Consider the following 10,900-nt stretch of genomic DNA (forward strand, 5'->3'; position numbering starts at 1 on the left):
ATGAACTTTTTAAAGTGCGTGAAAATGCGTGATTGCGGGGAAACGGTATATGCGTGATTTTGCGTTAGAAATAGGAAATGGTATATGCGTTAAAATGCGTGACTGCGGGGAAGGGGGTTAATGGTCCCTGTCCTCCCTGGGGCCTGAGGGGTGGGGCTAAATCTATCAAAATCAATACAATCTATAAAAATCTTCTTTACTCCTAGACATCAAGCACTCAAACTGTTGACATGATTGTAATAAGCATTAAGCCCTCTACCAAAATTGTGAAATACATATATGAATAAATAAGTATTGGGCGAACTACACATAGGGCGACCATACGAACAAGATACTGGGCGAAAAATATTTCGGGCGAACGGACTCTGTGCGAACGGACTCCCGCGAACAGGTAGATCGGGCGAACGAACCCGTTACCGTCGCGCTATGACTTCTGATCCCCAAATAATGAACATATTTCTCTTCAATAGGTTCATCTAAGAAAGATATAATGCAAATGTAAATATAACGAATTGAACCTAGGTATAATTAAATTGTACCTATCTTCAAATCCTTTGTGGATATGTCTGAATTGAACCTATTTTCAAATCATTTGTACCTATCTTTAAATCAATTATACCTATCTTCAAATGAATTAGAGATAGGTATAATTCAATTGACCCTATCTCTAATTGAACAAAGATATGTGTAATTCCATTAACGATGGGTATAATTCATTTGTACCTAGGTATAATTATTTGGAGATAGATATAATTATTTATACCTTTCTTCAATGAAATTGTACCTAGTAGGGTTAAGGTTAGGGTCAGGGTTAAATTCATTTAAGGAACAACTGTACATGTCTTATTTTTCGATTTCATGATGTGATCAATCGATTGGGTCGCGTGATAATTTGCATAAACGCCGAAGGCGTTTATGCATAAAATTATCACGCAAGCCAATCGATTGATCATCGTCATGAAACTGAAAAATCTGACAGTTATTCCTTATATTTACATGCTTTGATTCCACCAATCCACGTGCTCCAAGCCCTGCTTCTGTCTAGCTGTTTGACCCGCCCTGCACGTGGTTCTTTTGGAACCGCGCCAATACATTGATGGGGAAATAAAGTACATTTACAATTCGTAATTTTATCTTCGACAAAGACATTGCAAATGTAAATATTTGAAGATATGTACAATTATTTGAAGATATGTGCAATTATTTGAAGATAAGTACAAATATTTGAATACATGTATATGTTTTGGCGATCCATATAGATTATCCCGATTAGGAACAATTATTAAAGGTTTGAGATTAATTGATTAATTGATTCATTGATTCATTTATTTTATTTATTTATTTATTTATTTAGACAGTCATACATACGGAAGCCCGTTGGTGCCACGTACGAAAAATATTTTATCTGGCGGCCGCCAGATAATTATGTGGCGGCAGCCACTTATTATTTGGCGGCTGCCACTTATATATCTGGCGGCCGCCAAAAATTTTATATGGCGGCCGCCACATAATTTATATGGCGGCCGCTATATATTTATCTGGCGGCCGCTACATAATATCTGGCGGCCGCCAAATATTTAACTGGCGGCCGCTATATAACATCTGGCGACCGCCACATATTTATCTGGCGGCCGCTACATAATACTTGGCGGCCGCCAAATAATTTATCTTGCGGCCGCCAAATATTTATCTGACGGCCGCTACATAATATTTGGCGGCCGCCACATAATTTAACTGGCGGCCGCTACATAATATTTGGCGGCCGCCACATATTTTATCTGGCGTCCGCCAGATAACATATATATATATTTGGCTATTTTGCATAGAGCAGATTAATATTTGATTTGAGAACTAAATAAAGTTTTGCATTCTGGATTTCCAAGAATGGTGTTCCAATATTTAAGAATTAACTTTTTTATCAATAAGCAGCGGCTGTGTCAACATCCATCATATCTTAACCCAATAAAGACACAATAACACTCACATTTCACAAAATAATTTATGTGGCGGCCGCCAAATAATAAGTGGCGACCGCCAAATAAAAAGTGGCGACCGCCAAATAAAAAGTGGCGACCGCCAGATATATAAGTGGCGGCCGCCAGATATATAAGTGGCGACCGCCAAATAATAAGTGGCGGCCGCCAGATATTCAATGGCGGCCGCCATATAAATTATGTGGCGGCCGCCAAATAATAAGTGGCGACCGCCAAATAAAAAGTGGCGACCGCCAGATATATAAGTGGCGGCCGCCAGATATTCAATGGCTGCCGCCATATAAATTATGTGGCGGCCGCCAAATAATAAGTAGCGGCCGCCACTTAATATCTGGCGGCCGCCAGATAAAATATTTTTCGTACGTGGCACCAACGGGCTTCCGTACATACATACAGTAAACGAAATATAAAAATAATATATAGTCACATAGATTTTCTTATATTACATGCATCACGTATGAAGTTACAAATATTTCTTGTAGATTTAACATATGCTGGATTAAATTTGAAATTCATAAGATATTCATGTATTATTAAAAAGTGTACAAAATTCACTTCTTAGTTGTTTATAAAGAGGACATACAAATAAAAAATGATGTTCATCTTCAACGACATTTGACAATGCCGGTATGTATCTTGATTGATAAATTTTAGAATACATTTGATTCATTCAATGGAATACATGTATGTTTAAAGCAAAAGAAATCAAAATATGTTTAGCTTAATGAGACCATGTGGACAGTATATGTTTTTTCTGTCTATGTTTTGAATTGAGTGCACTTGTCAAGTGGTTTCTTTATTTAACCATAGAAACATCGTTGTAATTGGGGTGCTAAGCTCCCAGTACTTTACATGCTTTAAGGTTTTGACAAAGGGCAAAAAGCCCAAAAACGTTTTAACTTTATACCTCATATAGTTTTGCGGTTGTTGTAAAAATAAGTTTTTGGTCATCATTGCCTTTGGCAAAACATGAATGACTTAAGGAATCACTGTCTAGTTAGTATAGTATGCCAGGGCATCAACGATAGTGGGAAACATGGGAAAATTTGTATCCCATGTTTCCCACTATTGTTGATGTCCCTGACATACTATACTAACTAGACAGTGATTCCTTATATTTCCATTTCATTGTGAAATAAAATTGTAGATTTAGACTTTAAAAATGCAGACATATATTTAAATTACACGAGGATTCCCATCCCTATTTCAGTAGTCCTCGCCCACTGACATCAAACACAACCGTACGAGATTTTCATGCATATTTGGCCTCCTTAGCGTCAGACTCAGAGACAGATGCGCACGAGATTTGCATGCATATTCATAGGGGCTTGTCTTCCGGATTGTTAAATGTAAAATAAATTTTAAAAATTTTGAATCTTCTTTGTTAAAATAAAGATCCTGACACTTTCAGGCAAGAAAAACCACGTTTAAAAAGGACGTACCACACCTATATACAAAAACTCTCAAAGGGACGCAAGCTGACATCTTGAAAAAAAATACCCCCTCCCACTTCAGCACCTATTTCTGGACTCTAAACCATTAATTTATTTCGGTATCATGGCTCTGTCCCCTACAGTGATGATTTTCCTAAATGTTGATGCGATTATCAGTCGTGAACACGCCCCTATGTGCATATTAGGCCTCCTTAGCTCCTGATCTATTGACCTGCCTAATTTAGATTCCGGTAGAATTATCAAGTAATTAACTCCGCTAACTTTCAAAGAGTTATCACAGAGAGAAAAACAAGAAAACATTGATGTAACCATCAATTGTCGCCCGGGAAATATATCAAGTAAACAATGAAAATGAGTCTTGATCAACAAACTGCTTCGATATGTGTAAAAAGGCATGCGTCTAATTGATGGAGACGATGGTCGCAATTTTTAAAAAAAACTTGTAGTCGGATAAAAATAAAAAAAAACGGTACCATTTTAAACTTGATCAATTCCTCAAGTAAATGTATAAATTGAAGTTAGACACACGCATCATTTATATTTGAAAATGTATTAATTTTCAATTTTAGAATATAAAACACGAACTGTGCAGAGTACGTTTTTATCCGAGAAGTAAAATTTGATGTTCTAAAAAAAGGGGCCTGTCGTTTTTTCAATCGGCAATCCTCGGCTGACTCCGCTACGCTCCATTCGTGCGAGGTACGAGTCATCCGAGGAACTCCGATTGTCGTTTTTTCGATAGTAAATGATAAATAACTTTATAGCGAGCGCAGCGAGGCGGCGCGAAGCGCCGCTCGCGTAGCGAGCTCAATAGACTAACGTGTACGAACTGAGGATATTCGAGTTGAAATCTGCACATTGTTCCAAGAAATTTTTATCTCACCGCGTGAAAAAATTCCAAACTCCCAATAATCCTTTGCGGTGCATAGCAACATGGTGGCTAAAACATAGCAACAACTTACTTGAAAAAAATTACAAACAACGATTTAATGCAATCTCCATGCCACAAAACTATCGTTTGCATTCTAACTCAACAGGACTTTTTATTTGACATCATACGTTCGTCACTTAAAAGCTCGGGTATTTCCGATTTTGTCGGAAACTTCCGAAAAGTTCGGAATCTCGATCCCGATGCCTGGGAAGTGATTTTTTTTTTAAAAAAATTCTTTTCTTCTTTTTTAATGAACTGAAGATAGGCAGTGCAAGTCAAAGTTGTGTAAATGCATGTTTTTGATTGTAAATAACTGCGCTCGCCCCAACGGTCGCACCGTAGAACATATTATATTAAATATGAAAAACACGTACATTTTTACAGATTCTCTTTATGGAAGTAAATATATTATGCACCTCGTAATTCACAGGGGCGGATACAGGATTTGTGGTTAGGGGGGCGTTGATAACTTTGTGAAGGCAAGGGGTCTGGGGGCCGCCTAAGGCCCCCAGTGGGTCCAGGGCGAAGCCCTGGGGGGGGCCTAGGGGGCGAAGTCCCCGGAAGCTCCTGGGTTTTCGTGTATTTTAGAGTAAAACCAGGCACAATAATAGTGCATATTTTTCAATTTATTTTTGTTCAAAAGTTTTTAGAATATAGGTGGGGGCCCAGGGGGCGAAGCCCCCGGAAGCTCCTGGGTTTTTGTGTATTTTAGAGTAAAACCAGGCACATATTAACCAGTGCATATTTTTCAATTATTTTTGTTAAAAGTATATATATAGCATGTAGGTGGGGGGGCAGGGGGCGAAGCCCCCGGAAGCTCATTGGTTTTCCTGTATTTTAGAGTAAAACCAGGCACAATAATAGTGGATATTTTTTCAATTATTTTTGTTAAAAGTGTATAGCATATAGGTCTGGATGTTTGAATAATAAATGTATTGAATGTTTCTCAATTCTCATTGTATTGTAACACATGTCACTATATAATAAACGATTTTATTACTTATAACTTACTAAAAGTGGTATATTGGTTAGTGATGTACCAAAGTACGACGTGTTTAATACTAGTCATATCATACTTTGAATGGTGGGGGCCCAGGGGGCGCAGCCCTGGATTTTTGTGTATTTTAAGAATAAAACCAGGCAGAATAACACTTATTGGGTTAGTTTTGTACCAAAATGTGGCATTATAAATATTAGTCACATCATACTTTGAAAATTTTAGGGGGGCGTGCGCCCCCCACGCCCCCCCTTAAATCCGCCAGTGATTCATAAACAGAAAGAAGATTCTGATTAACAATCTTTTCAATGTTTAGAAATACTTTAATTCTGCATAACTACTCCCACCCCAATCCCCATACACCGACACTTAAACTTATATGTATAGAGCAGCCCGGTCCTCCGGGCTGCAATTAGAAGTGGAAATATTTTTAGATTTCCCGCTTCAAAACACGAGTGGAACTCTTCAGTCAAGAAAACAAAAAGAGTCATCGCTTGTATAGGTGAAGGCCACCCAGACAAAAACATTAGAAAGCAGTAGACCAGGGAATGATCGGAAGATGACTGTCGTGATAGACGTCACGCAACCTTTTTGAACAGGTTTAGCAAAAACAGGAACATTGAACTGTCAGTGCTCCATTGAAAGCACGGTATGTACGCCGGAGTATATCATATTTTTTTCATTAATCACTCAAGATGATGTAAAAAGTACGGAGGTTGCACTGCTAAAATTTTGTTATGCAATGTTGCACTAAACCTGCAGAGGCTGCTGATGAAAAGTCATGACGTGTAGCACTAGTAATTCTTATCATATTGGCATGAAGTTTGGGATTGGTAAAGATAAAATGACGTCTTAATTTTTATGACAAAGATTTCTGCTTGAGCCTAGTAAGTTTTCAAATTCATGATCGTAATACCATATTTTTAACCAAAGCCGAGTTACTATACTGTAGTACTTAATTTCAATGTCAATTTTTTCAAAGAATAATCCCAATGTGTTTTGATACAGGCAGTATGTGCATGTATGATCATTTTAACCATGGGCACTGGAAGTTATAATGTAAATTTTGAGTATGCATGTGCATTTACATACATTTCCTTACCATTATGAGTACCAATGAATTTAACATTCATTTAAAATTGGTTTTATAGTCAGTCAGTTAAAAAATTAATACAATTTAATTATTGCAAGTGGAATAGTTTATTAATCTCTGTAAAGCCTGTATAATGTAGGTATCTTATTCATAAAATGCCTGATAGATAATTAGATACTAGTATCATGCATCTAAGCATTAGCAAGTTGATAAGTAGGGTGACGAATGTCATATACTATAATTGTAATTTTATTATAATTTAAAATGATCTTGGGCAATGTACCACATACATGGCATATGGGATATGAGACAAAAAGTCAACTCTTAACATGCTGAATGATAATTATTTTAAGGGGTTTTTTTATGAAGGGGGGGGGTATAAAAATTGTTGATCATACTAGACTTTATTGTTATTTATCTGATATGCTTGTATGTCCAGAGTTCATAGCAGTGAGTTTGTTATTATACCAAACATAAAAGAGGAGAAATCAAATATTTATTCACATCTGCTTCAATCAACAAAGTTATAGATAGTATTCTTTTGTGTTTGCTTGTATTCAATTAGCTTATCAAAATAGTTATCAATGAATTTACATGAATATGATGAAAAGTTTTATTTGAAAAAAGAATCCTGGAAAACAACTTAAATTAACTTTGATGTGGATACACATACATGTAGTACAAGATTATTTAATTAAATGAGCTTATAATTTGCCAGATTTAGTGAACTAAGTAGTTTATTAATTAACATATAACTTGAATTTGATCCCCCATGAGGCAGCCGTCATCAGAGTTGTTGCAAGTCCTTTAAGATTAATTTTCAAGTCTGCTACATGCATATACTGGACAGTACTTGTGTAAATTACAGGTTATCTGAATAAAAATACATAACTGATAATGCTGATAAAGTATAATCCTCAAACATGCCACTGTCACTAAACAGAAATATAGAAGTGGGAGGTTAACACTGTTTATTTACTTATATCTTATCTGTATCCAAAATAAACAAATAGATGATTCATGCATACACAGTAATTAAGTGTGACTTTTACAATTTAAACAGAGACAATCAGTCTTCACCAATAGTCATGATTGTATATCAAAGATTTTGACAGTATCATGCAATGGCCTCAAAAATACAGCAACTGAAGGTATACCTCTAAATACCAGGATATGTGTTTCATGTTGAATTCATATAAACTTTTTTTTCTTCATAAAAGTGCATTTAAATCGATGATGTGAACTTTAAAAATCCCAAGTTTAAAAGTGCAGTGTTTGATTAAAGTACATTCTACACTTATACTCTTTCTTGATATTGTATATTAATTAATAAACATTTTGAGGTTCATGCTGGAATAGACTGATATATGTACCTTTAATTTCAATTTGAATGATCTGTTGTAGATGAGGCACAGATAGAGAGCTGAATTAGAAGCTGCTGTCCCCTCCTGAACATTGATATTATTGAGAGTGACAAGTGAGTTACTATGGTTACTCAATAAATTATGATCTGGTTTATCCACTTATGATGTAATCTCGGTTATTGTTGCTATGGTTGTGTTGATCTGATGTAATTGGTGGTAAACATGATAAATGCATGGTTTCATGTTAAGATGATAAATGCTATTGGTGTAAAAAATTGTAGAACACACAACAGTCAGCATAATGGAAAAAAAAATACCTAAACTGTAACATTATCATAAAAAAAAAATAGAGTTTAAGGTTTATCCTCCCTCTGCTCATGCACTCACATACATTTAAAGTTTTCCTTGGCACTTAAGATTTTCCAAAAGAAGTAATATTTTAATTGAAATACACTCAAATCAGTATACCTTGCAAGACAAAATTTGGCAGAAATGGTCTCTTATTTATTTATCCATTAAGCAAGAGTTGTTCTCTCGTTGGAGTATTAACCAAGTAAACAATAACTACCGTATAATCCCTATTAACTGCCCAGGGCACTTAGAAAATTGCAAAAAGGGGGCGGTTATTTTGGTATTCTCTTTATGATATTTAATGTCTTATTTTAACTTCAAGAAATCTTTTGAAAATAGAAATTAATACAAGGAACCCCTAAAATAATGCCTAACTTTACTTAAAGTGAAGATAATTCACCCAAAATATGCCAAATTATTAATTTTCCACTGAGAAATGTGATAAAAGACAAGTTTCATTTTCACTTTCCTTAATTTTTTTATAGGATTCTTGTTGATTTAAATCAATGGCCCTTATTTCCTGACAATTGTAAGACCAAAACAATAGGGATTATACAGTATTTCATTTCATTTGTGAGAGTTTGTCCTGATCTTTCATTTTAAACTTTATTTTTCGAAATATTTTTTGATGTGTAAACAAAACAATGTTTTTACTTGTAGATTTCATGGATTAATGATAGAAGAAAAAAGGTACAGAGGCTGTAGCATTTTTCAATGCAAAAATATGGCGAACATTATCGAATTCACCTCCAGCTGTTTCTTCTATCTTAACCAGTACTTCAGAACTTTCTGGCCGATAAAGATTTTATTTGACCACCCACTTCATCCCCCATCTTCTGAAACAGAGCTAAAAGTTCTCCGTGCGATTTACCTACTGCGACATCAAGATGACCTGGAAGCTGTTATGCGTATAGTGGAATCACTTCCCAAGGACGAAGATATACTAAGTGTTTTTGACCAACATACCAAGTATAATCTCATTCAGTTGGCTGTTATTACCAACAACAAAGCCCTTGTAAACAAACTAGTGCAATATTACTCTGGACATTTGAATCTGAAGTGTAACAATCCTGTGCACTTGGCGTCTCACTTAGGACACTATGGTATATTGGAGACATTGTTAGAGAGGGGAGGGAGGAGTGGACAGATTGCAGGTATGTGTTACCCTGGGCCCCACTCCCCACTAGAGGCCTACAAGATCCTTGGCTTATTGGACTACTCCACTTACAATTGTCAAGTCAATGTTGATCTCCCAGTCTTCTATGCCATCCCCAGTGATAGTGTGAATTGTGTCAAGTTGCTTCTGTCACAGATGCAGTCAGAGAGAGTGCCTCTACCATCTCCTTCCAGACTTCTTCATTTCGCATGCTGCAAAGGAACTTTAAACTGTCTTCGTTACTTTGTGGAAAGATTTCCAGATGAAGTCAATTCACTGAACTCCAAAAGAGAGACTCCACTTCTTCAGGCAGTTGTTTGGGGAAGAGAGTGTGCTAAATCTCTCATAGATAACGGTGCAGATGTAAATTGTGTTTCTAAAACTGGTGAGACAGCCCTACATAGACTCTATTGCAATGACATAGATGGGTTGTTCACCATATTTGACACCACCAAGTACTTGTTGACAACAGGAATTGAGCAGTTGGTAAATGAAGTGGACACCTCAATGGAGACTCCCCTACACTATCTGGTGACTCACGTGTCCTTCATTGGAGGAAATCTCCTTCATCCCAGTCAGAGCCAGAACCAGGTTACCAGAATTCAGCTACAACCAGATTACCAGGACCAGGTTGTTCAGTCCCTAGATCTTCTGCTCAAGTTCAATGCCGACCCTCTGAGGGGGAACCGCTTTGGACTGCAGCCCCTGAACAAGCTGATGCATGTGGCACTGAAGTCTTGTGGTACCATGGGCAAAATGCTGTGTGACTGTGTTCAGTTTTCTATTGATTCTAAATATCTCTACAAGAATGACTTCAGTCATCTAAACAGTGCTCTGGAGGTTCTACTGAAACATGGATCAGATCCCAATAGTCTTTGTTCAGAAGGTCATTCCTCTTATCAGATATTTCTTCAGTGTTTGTTGGAAAACAATCTTGTGGAACTCTGTAATCAAGAAGAGGGTGTTGTCTCATCGTTATGTACATTGTTAAAGTATGGTGCTAAATTAAATTTCCAGATGAATAATGGTTTCACTTGTTCCACTGTTCTAGCAAAGTTTGCAGCTAGATATTTCACAATTCCTGTGTCTGAAGATTCCCAAAGGTTGAGGGAAGATTTCTCTGATCTTGTTTGTGAGGTCTTGCGGGCCCACTTTTTGCATGGGCTGAACCCCAATGTCTTGACAAATGCCAAACATCCATATCTAAAGGGAGGAACAGGAAATGCAATCATTGAATTTGTCCATCTGTCTAAACTTGCCAAATGTCCTTCAGACTTTGTAGTGATTCGGCGCTGGTTAACAGTCATCCTTCAGTGGGGAGGCGACCCTGATGTAGAACCTTATCAATCTGAACCCATCATCTCCCCAGTCCCAGAGTTCCATATTCCTTCACCAAGGCACCCAGCCTGTCAGCCATTACATTCATGAGATGAAGGATGAAGAAGCCCTCTACAGAGATGGTTATGCTGAGGAGCTGCTCATGTTGTTTTATCACTCCATGAGCCACAAGGAACTCAGCGAGTGCCTTAATTCTGCCCGCTCTATGACAAGATTTCATCC

At 37.0% G+C, this 10,900-nt stretch overlaps 1 pseudogene; it reads left to right on the plus strand.

Moving 5' to 3' along the window:
* The first annotated feature begins 5,884 nt into the window (after positions 1-5,884).
* LOC134235141 (ankyrin-2-like) lies at positions 5,885-10,895 on the plus strand (annotated as a pseudogene).
* Positions 10,896-10,900: the final 5 nt, after the last annotated feature.

Source organism: Saccostrea cucullata, unplaced genomic scaffold (genome assembly GCF_032062105.1).
Source record: "Saccostrea cucullata isolate Sc308-1 unplaced genomic scaffold, CSIRO_AGI_Scuc_v1 ctg3562, whole genome shotgun sequence".
In the NCBI taxonomy this organism is placed as follows: Eukaryota; Metazoa; Mollusca; class Bivalvia; order Ostreida; family Ostreidae; genus Saccostrea; species Saccostrea cuccullata.